The sequence below is a fragment of the Dermacentor albipictus genome, chromosome 1, assembly GCF_038994185.2.
Source record: "Dermacentor albipictus isolate Rhodes 1998 colony chromosome 1, USDA_Dalb.pri_finalv2, whole genome shotgun sequence".
NCBI classification, from domain to species: Eukaryota; Metazoa; Arthropoda; class Arachnida; order Ixodida; family Ixodidae; genus Dermacentor; species Dermacentor albipictus.
The window spans coordinates 86855331-86864116 of NC_091821.1; positions in this window are offsets into that span (position 1 = coordinate 86855331).

Consider the following 8786-nt stretch of genomic DNA (forward strand, 5'->3'; position numbering starts at 1 on the left):
GAACAGCTGATGACATAACCAAAACAACACACACTAAAGGGCCAAGAAAGGAAGCAATTTTTTCATTATAAGTGACCTACCAACAGCAAATATACTGAGAGTTTTCTATGGCAAATACATGACTCTGTATGACTATGTTAAATATATTTTGGTAAGTTGTTTAAAATCGTGGCCATACTGGGTCACCACTCCGTTTTCCTAAGTCACTTGACATAATGCTATACAATGCCCTCTTCCTACCCCAAATTAACAACTATGGACTTCTTGTCTGGGGAACTATAACAGGAAAAAATGTAAATAGCATTGTACGTTTACAATAAAAGATAATGTGCCTAATATCCAAAGCTCCTTTCTTGTGCGCATAGTGGGCCTTTTTCAGAAGCTTAATCTTATTTTGGTTCATTCAAAACACAGTTATAAACTGTGCTAACAATACAAACTCACAATTTAATCATGATGACGTCTTAGAGTCAGAGTTTATTCAGACAACGTATGGTACAGTTGCCTAGGGCGCAGACCAAAAGGCAAATGGTTGCCTGACAAGGAGTCTGCGCCCTTTTTGCTCCCATTCGAGAGCACAAGACATTCAGCGCATAAAATAAACACTAAACGAGATGGAAATACAGAGTGGTGGGTAACATTGAAACGGGAGTTATTTCACATTGAACATTTATGTACAATTGGGAAAGATGCTGTAAGAAACAACAGAAAAAACAAAAAAAGGGAGTGGTCATGCCTGCAGTGACAATAGATACATAGTGGTGTTATTTTTGAAAGCTTTAAATGATTTACTTTCCTGGATAATGTTTACAGCAGGATGGTGATCGTTTAAAAAACTGGAAATTCTGTAGCTAAGTTTCTGGGTGCCATAGTTCGTACATATTTTTTCCTTATTTTAACATATGTGCTGGGTGTTGTAGGTGTGCGTTTTCGTTAGATACTATTGTAAAAAAGCCGTAGGATCGGAATGCATTTGTAGGTAACTAGCAAACGCTATCTTTTTGTTTGTAACATTCCACAGTGTAAGCAGTTGGTGTTTTCTAAACCGTGGGGCAGTGTGGCCAAGGTATGGTGCATTATCAATTAGGCACAAAAATTTCAGCTAAGTCAGCTAAGCTAGTAGAATATGTAACCACACATAATGCATGGAAGCCTGAACAGTAAATGTTTTGAAGTGCCACACAAACTATGCTAAACAAAGGCTGCAGTTTTTATTGCCCAGAATACTGAACACCATGTAGAATGAGAGAAACATTGACTTCCCTAATACTTCATTTAGCAAACTGAGAAGCATACTTAAACATAGGAGCCTACTGACAGTGAATTTGTTAGCCTGTGATACAATCCTGTTTTATGTGTGTTGAACTTTTCAAGTATTCTATGATATTGTACTGCTATATCGCTCTGTTACGATCACGTCTAATTTGAAGTATTCTTTTCTTTTTCTCTCTATTTTTAAGCACATATCTCATTTCTAGAACCTGTAGTATGAAAGGTTGTGTTTCATTGTATTGCACTCTTCACCAATCCTCCTTGTGCTGCTTAGTGTTGTGATGGCCAGGTCTCCTCAAGCTATCCTAAACAGCTAAATCCGGCCTTGGCGTCCCGCATCGACCGTCATTTTGGCAAAAATCATTTTGAACCACGCAGGCCCTCCATGTAGCGCAAGGAAGTTACTGAACTAATGGAATTTCTCAAGGTAAAATATGTCAGAAAAATCATCAGTACACTTACAACCTACAGATATTATAGCGTGAGATCGTAATTTGAATGTATGAAAAAACATAGTTCTGTTAAGCGGAAACTCAAAACACAAACCCCTTTCGCAAATCTCAAAGGCCTTAAAGCTGCACACCCAGTTCCTTGCAACAGCTCCACATGGCGCTTACCACTGCTGCATCGCAGCCCACGCAAGAGGCCACATTTCTAACCAAAACTCTCCTTTGTGCCCAGTGTTTTGACAGTTTTCGATCAGCACGGGCATCTCTAGACCGCAGCCTCCTGTGCCCGCTGCGAACGCGGAAGCTACCAAGTCTAGAGTTACTGTATATGCTACCAAAGGTGGCAGAGTTGCGCTTCTGTTTTATCACACCGCTAGCGCCTCTGTTAACAGAGCGTCATCACGTGGTAGTCAAGCAACCGTGCATTGCAGAGAAGCAGCTGCTCGGGCCAATTTTTGTGTTTCCCGATGCCACTGCTGTAGTGGACTGGATTGACACAAGTTATCGCCAGTCAAATTCAAAGCGAATCCGGCCAATCTTGGCGTTCGCTCTGTGCGCGTGTGGGCTAGCTGTGGAGAGCTAGCTATGTAGCTATGTCGATGTAGTTATGTCAATCCTGTGAGAGAAAAACTTTCACTACACTCCCACAGAAGGTTACTTTTGGAATTCCTGCAGTGAAAAGGCACATAATGAAGTGGCCCTTGCAGGTGTGGCTGATATCCACTGCGGCTGATATCCAGTGCCTGCTAGTAAGTGTGTACATTTCTATAGCATGTCTAATAGGGTACCAGTGTTGAAATACCAATGGTTGGTCATTGATTCACCAGTAATATTTTAGGCTGCCTATACACGTTGAGATCTTTGACACATAAGCAGGTATCCTTAATGCAATATCCAGTGTTCAGTGCAGCGCCGGATTATGGGCCCATTGCTGTGCGCTGGGCAGGCGCGGCGTACTCTGAGGCGCTGGGTACTTGCGAGAAAAATAGCTCTAGCGCGTTAAATACGAGGCGCCTGTACACCTGCAGATCCCAAGGCCGGTACTTTACCACTACGCCACGCCAGGAGGCGATCGTGAGCGGATAATTTGCCATGTCAAGGACCGGAAGCAGTTTTAGTTTCAGAGGTACGTCTCGCTTAGTCATGGTAGATGTGCTATCGCCCAGCTACTAAAACTCGCGCCTGTGCCACAAAGAAAATTTGGCTGTCCGTATTCAGTAGCATGCTCGGAAGTGCCACAACATCGATTTTCACTTGCGTTTGGCATTTTAACTTCCAAAAAAGTCCTAAATGAACCGCCGACCCGGGACGCTGTATGGGCTGTTGCTACTGATAGGGCGGCTAGAAGCACCATACTCATTTTGATAGCTGTTTCTTGTTCTTCACGCGAAGGATATGCAACGTTTTCTTTGTTCAGTGATGCCTTTCAGTCGACACCTCGGTCTAGGCATATATCTTCGTCAGAGAAGCGCAGGCTAGTGCCGGGAGCCTTCGGATATACCTTTGTTTATGACGCGTCACATCGGCGCTCATCGCTACTTGTGCTGGCACTGTAAACATGAAAAAATGGTTTATTTAAGAACACCGATGCGAAAGCTGAAATATAGTGATTTATCCTTGTTGGACTTCTTGATTCCTGAGCCTAGGCGCGTCGAGAGCGTGCAGACGGACTCGGCGGATACGCTAGGCCTAAGCTTCGGTGGGAGGTGATCTCGGCGCCTTTTTCTTGACTATCCTATGCAGTCAGCTGTTTCGATGCGTTTTGTATGCGATTAGGCGGAAAAGCAGTCCACAAGCGATGTAAAAGCGCCCACGGCCGATTGACGATACGGTAGGCATTTCGCCTCCAAAACCGGAGTGCGGCTTCGCCGTATAGATTTGGTTGCTTCCCAGGCAAGATGGCGGACCTACGCGCAACTCTGCTACCTTTGGTACAGTGTACTAGATAGGGGCAGTGTGTTCAGACGGCGCCGCGCGCCACGCACCGCTTTGAAGCGGGGAGCGTAGACAGGTCTCGGATGTATGCGGCGGCGCTGCAGTCGCACGGGCTGTACGGACGCGTTCTCCGTGTGTTGCGGCCAGTTGCAGCGTGCTTGCCATGTGCTTGCTCTGAAGGGCTCTGAAGGAATTCCTCGAGTTTCTGTCTCGTTGGGAGTCACATGCAAAAGGATTGCCATTTGTTGGGCATGTTGGTAGCCTGACTTGGAAATCATATTTAGCGCCAGCGAACTAGGACAGAAGGGAAACGACACCACAATGCGCTAACTTCAACTTCATTTTCAGTAAACACCCGCCTATTTAACTGTGCATGGGTTAAATAGGTGGGTGTTTCCTGAAAATGAAGTTGAAGTTAGCGCATTGTGGTTTCGTCTCCCTTATGTCCTTCTTCGCTGCCGCTAAATATGCTTTCCATTGCAAAAGGACTTTGCGGCTTGAGCCAGTCGACGGCAGATAGGCTCCGTGTCACATTGTGCAGCACTTTGGCTCTGTTAGAATACTTGGAAGGAGAGGGTTTTAAATACCTATTGACATCTAGACTAAGCCAATAAAAGTTGGAGAACTTCTTGTGTGGTAGTCGTGCGGATCCAACGATCACCCAACGCCGTCTCAATTTTTTAGTCGACGGCAGATAGGCTCCGTGTCACATTGTGCAGCACTTTGGCTCTGTTAGAATACTTGGAAGGAGAGGGTTTTAAATACCTATTGACATCTAGACTAAGCCAATAAAAGTTGGAGAACTTCTTGTGTGGTAGTCGTGCGGATCCAACGATCACCCAACGCCGTCTCAATTTTTGATTGTTGTGTATTGCGTTTTTATATATTGCCGAAGGCGATGCAAACAGGGAACACAGAAGTCAGTAAATATTTGGTATCGCTACTTCACTCACTTGATAATTCTGACAAGGAGGGGGACGTTGCGTAACAACTGACGAGTTAGTTTAAGCTGGAAATCTGACGCTGGTAGAGCAAAGGCTAAACAATACTCCGGCAAAGCATCGGGCTTATGTGGAGGAAAGGAGTGATGACCGCCTCATCCATTATATATGGCAGGGTATGTCGCGCAGAAATTTTTTATTCGCGAGAACTGTGAGGACTGCCGCTTTCTTCTTTTGCAGAACTCTAGTGTCAGTAGCAGCCTCAAAATTCATGACATTTGTGACAAGGGTGGATTGCTGTATCCCTCCAAGTTGCTTTTCGAAGCACTAAAGAAACTTGAGGGAATCTATTTACAACCTTCTTCAGCAAAAAGGAGCTTTGCAGCGACAGCATAGTTGATGTCATGATTCTAGTGAAAGCTTTAAATTTGGCTATATATATAGCTTAAAATTACATGCTGATAATTTCACATCAACAGTTGTGCGTCTTTATGTCCTAACAAGGCTGCACTTTCACGTTAAAGGTGTTAATCAGCTAGTGAAGAGAAGCACCACGAAAAAAGAAATTGCACTTTATAGTTAGCTGCACTGTTCTTAGCAGGCTGGTGCAACATATGTATGCGGACACTTCTTTGTGTTTTTCTTCTGAATGCACAACTTCTGGTGCATTCAAAAAGCTAACTTTGTGAATATAATAAAATGAATTAAGTAATTTATTTGCGCATTATAATTCCGCTGTAGGTCTCCGTTGTTTGGGTAGGAATGTATACTTGCACTGTTTTTCTGTGTTTTGGCATGCTGTGTGTAGTTTTGCAGAGATCCCTTTTACTTGGCGTCATTCCTACCTGTTTTATTCGTTCCATAGGAATGTAGGATGTCGGTGTGTCTCATACTCGCACATGAGCCTGACGTTCGGGAACACTTCATGATGTAAATAAAAAAAAATCACGAATAAACTGTGCAAATGTAGTTGCGGGGCGCTCGCGAAACCGAATGAAAGAACGAGGGACAAATGTTTATCGCGAAAGAAGGTAAATGACAAGCAGGGAAGCTCTTTGGCTTTGGGCTATGTACGTACATATTGTTTTGCCTTCTCTCCTACCAAGAGCGGCTGAGGAACTAAGCGCTTGACGTTGGCTCGCGGATGCCGCGGCCGCTTTTTTATGAATGCGAACCGCAAAAGAAAATGTGCGCACCTGGAATCCGAGTTAGTTTAAATCAATTCGATGTCCTTAACTACGGCGTTATTTGCAGCCGACTTTTCCGTTCGAATAATTTCTAGTTACGTGGCAGCGTGGCTCAAAACAAATTTAACGGCTTTACTCCACTACTTCGGTGTCTGAAGAACCTTTGCTGCTATAGGTTAATAAATGTGTCGAATGGGTGTTGAGATGCGCTAGGAGTGCACATACAATTCAACTCTTATTTGAAGTGAGTTTCGGGGATGCATCTTAACACCCGCCGATGATTTGCACGTCTATTTGATTGCGACAGAAAATGATTATCAAAATATCAGCATGCAGTGCTGGCGCTGCGCCGTACGTTCCCTACAGCCCATGTTCCTACAGCGCCATCTCGTGCTATCTACATGAAGCGCCTCAGCGGCGAGGGCTTCCTGAACACACTGCCCCTATTTTAGTACACTGTACCTTTGGTAGTAACCACGGAGGAAGGAAACTAAGGAGAGGCCCTACCCCCTCCGCGCGCTAGGAGAAAAGTGTGGCGGAAATGACGTGGAAGGTTCTCATTTTTTTGCTGCTTTTTTATTTTTTTTGTTGTATGGCCACGCCTTTTGGGCCACAATGGCGGCGTTGTTTGAGCGCTCACACGTGTTGCTCTGGTAGGTTTCGTGCCGTGGCAAAGGCGCTGTGTGGGCGGGTTTGCGTTAGTCACCGTGTCTTGTTGCGCTGTTACCTGCACCGTGCTCTGCCGGATGTTGCGCGAGCGCGAGCGCTCCGCGCGCGAAACCACGCGCAGCGCGGCGTGGTTTCGCGAAAGATGTAAACGAGAGAGGAGGGTGGCACAAAAGGCGGAGCATCGCCATGAGCAACGCCAACTTCCGGCTTCACTTTTGCTTCACAAAGAGTGACTTCAGGGCTTCTCCTTAGTTTCCTTCCTCCGTGGTAGTAACTCTAACCGAGTCCGACCCGACCTGCCGGCGTTAAGAGGAAGCTTTAGCTCGGGCCCAACTCCGACGTGGCCTATTCAAATATATGTAAAACGCAAAAAACGTTTTTATAATATAACCCCTGGGCCGATTTAAATGAAATTTGTTTGCTTTGAGAGAGAAAGTTAAATTCTAGTGACTGTTGGAAGCGGAATTTCGATTTAGGTCCTGAATTTTGTTAAGAGAATTTTTCAAAAATATGGAAGTTCCAAAAATATAGAAGCACGAAGTTTACAAATTGTTAACTTTGCATCAAGAACAGATATCGCGGCTCTGTAAACGGCATCCATTAGATCGTTAAAAGCGGACAAATTTGATACGTTATTTTATATCTTACGTGAATTTGTGACGTTGTTCACAAGGGTTCTGCGAAAGGTGTGTTTAAATATTGCTATTTTTTTTATATTCATGTGTAACATATCGATTTTGTCCGCTTTAGATGTACTATTAGATGCAATGCACAGAATTGTATTATCATTTTTAGTGGTTGAGTTACAGAGTTGTAAACTTTATAGTTTCGTTTCTTGAAAATGTTCGATTTTCGCCAATTTTTAATAAAATATTGACGACGTAAATCGAAAATTTGAAACCAACAGTCACTAGATTGTAAGTTTTTCTTTTAAATGCAACAAACCTCATCAAATTTGGTGCGGTGGTTGCCGAGAAAACGAATTCTCTTTTTACATGTGTTTAGATGGGAGCACCCGAACTAAAGCTTCCTCTTAAATTGCTTATTTTTACCCTGCTTTACCGGTGTCAAGCTGCGCCATGGAAGGAGGAAACTGAGGAGAGGCCCTACCCCCACCGCGCGCTAGGAGAAAAATGTGGAGGAAATGACGTAGTAGGTTCTCCTTTGTTTTGCTGTTTTTTTATTTCTTTGCTGTAGTGGCCCCGCCTTTCGGGCCACAATGGTGGCTTTTTTGTTTTGTGCGCTCACACGTGTTGCTCCGTAGGTTTCGTACCGTGGCAAAGGCACCGTGCGGGCAGGTTCGCGTTGGTCTCCGTGGTTTGTTGCGCTGCGTTATCTGGACCGTGCTCTACCGGATGTTGCTGTGGCCAGGTGAGACAGGAGGAACTAAAGCTCGTAGAATGCGCATGCAGCGCTGTACGCAATGTACCACGCCACGACAATGGCAACGGACGAAAGAATATCCGCGGGAAATTTTGCCCTCTTTGGCGGAATCATGCTAACGTGCTAACGATTGTTTAGTATTGCTGCGGAGCGCGCGCGTCCGAGCAGCCCGGTTGTGCGTAGCGCGGCATGGTTTCGCGAGAAATGTAAACAAGAGAGGAGAGCTGGCCCGATAGGCGAAGCAACGCCATGAGCAACGCCAACTTCCGGCTTCACTTTCGCTTCACATATATATATATATATATGTATATATATATATATATATATATATATATATATATATATATATATATATATATATATATATATATATATATATATATATATATATATATATATATATATATATATATATGATTATGTTCGCACCATGCAGGTTATATACTCAAACTTCTGGAGTGGAGGTGGCTCTCCTAAAGAGGCAGGTCACCGTCATCTTGCTAGAGGCAAGAAGCGTGAACCGCCGTAGCGGCCGTAGTAATGGCAGATTGGACTTGCAAGACGCGCCAGCACGCGTCCACTTTGCTTACATTTTGGCCTTGGTAGACATCGTTTCGTATTTTTGTGAGACAGCCACTCCACCGGTATTTGTCGGGAGAAGATGGACAGCGTTAAAAAAGGGTTTTCGCCTTACGTACATTATACGGAAGCACCTTTGCGGGACGTTTTGGTGTTCCTTCAAGACATTTACTTTAACGTACGGGAACGCAAACGCAGGGAAGCTTTACTGGGCGTCATGTTAAAAACTAATTTCCCCAAAGAGAAAATGCAGCAGCCGTGGAACTTTCCACTTCCAGATCCAGTGACCGAGCATGTCTTAGCATGGACGAGTTGACAAGCGCCGGCACAGAAATCTTGACGTCGCAATTTGTGCAGTCTTTATTCGCAGT